Source organism: Galeopterus variegatus, unplaced genomic scaffold (genome assembly GCF_000696425.1).
Source record: "Galeopterus variegatus unplaced genomic scaffold, G_variegatus-3.0.2 Scaffold761, whole genome shotgun sequence".
NCBI lineage: Eukaryota > Metazoa > Chordata > Mammalia > Dermoptera > Cynocephalidae > Galeopterus > Galeopterus variegatus.
The window spans coordinates 536,026-537,221 of NW_007726872.1; the positions used below are offsets into that span (position 1 = coordinate 536,026).

General features: G+C 49.5%; 1 protein-coding gene across 1 annotated transcript in view; it reads right to left on the reverse strand.

Moving 5' to 3' along the window:
• PAQR7 (progestin and adipoQ receptor family member VII) overlaps positions 1–1,127 on the reverse strand; it is a 9,200-nt gene extending 8,073 nt beyond the window's left edge. Inside the window, exon 1 of the mRNA XM_008572169.1 lies at positions 1,034–1,127. The gene's annotated coding sequence lies outside the window, so the exon portion shown is untranslated. The remainder of the gene's footprint in view (positions 1–1,033) is intronic.
• Between the last annotated feature and the right edge of the window lie 69 nt (positions 1,128–1,196).

The following is a 1,196-nucleotide window of genomic DNA, read 5'->3' on the forward strand; positions in this document are numbered from 1 at the left end:
TCAGTGGAAATGAGAATGGAAGGAAGTTAGAAGTAAAGCAGAAAGCGGACACTATAAAAGCTCATGAAGGAGATGGATGTCAGATTTGGACAAACCAGGTTTGATTCCTGATTCCATAACATACTAGCTGTGTGACCTCAGGCAAGTGACTCACCTTCTCTGATCCTTAGCTCCATGGGAATTACATTACTATCTACCTCATAGATTGCTGCAAAGATTAAATTTATTAGAACTAAGTTTTTTTTTTTTTTTTTCAAAAGATGACCGGTAAGGGGATCTTAACCCTTGACTTGGTGTNGACAGTGCTCACAACCCCTCCTCCCCCAGACACAGTGAGCCCTAAAGACAGAACCCCAAGGCAACACACTAGGATGACAGAGATCCCGCTGCCCTATTTCCTTTAGACCTTAGCCAGAGGCCCCATTCCATTTATATAGGTCTATTTTCAAAATTAGTTCCCATCTCCTGGATGGAGATGGACTTCATGGAAAGGGACCCTGAATCCAGGAGAAAGGAGGGAGCAGGGGCAGGGGTCAAGCCTGAGCCAGAAGGATGATGGTGGGTATCCAGGGGGCACCATCAGAGCATTGTCTGAGTAATCTGCCCAGCAGGCTGCCAGGCTCTGCCTGTTCCAGGCAGTCCAGCCCAGCCTGGGACACCTCCACAGGCCCCCTCCATGCCTCTCAAATTGCACTGGGTACCTGGGGGTTTCTCTCAAGCCTGGAGGCTGATGACTTCTGAGGGACTGGGCATATCTGCCAGATGCCAAGCACTGGGTGGTACTTCCACAGGTGAGGGTCACTAGGGGTGTGGCTTCCAGGAACTGGAGGTATCTTGTGTGATGTCACCAGAGGGTGGGGCTAAAGACCACATCCCACACCTCTCTATTCTCCCCATCACCACTCCCATTTGTGAAATCCAAGCTAAACTGTGTCCCCTCCTAGCCAGGGCTCCATTGCAGAAAGAAGTTCACCATTAACCTCTGCGTGAGACATATGAGGAAACTGAGGGCTGGCTGAAAACTTTGACTTACCCAAGATCACACAGCAAAGCAAGAGCAGAGCTGGGCTGGGACCACGTGTCCTGGGCCTGGTTGATGGATGTTAGCCAAACTTGGTTGACTCCCGTCTCCTACTCAGTGGAAATGAGAATGGAAGGAAGTTAGAAGTAAAGCAGAAAGCGGACACTATAAAAGC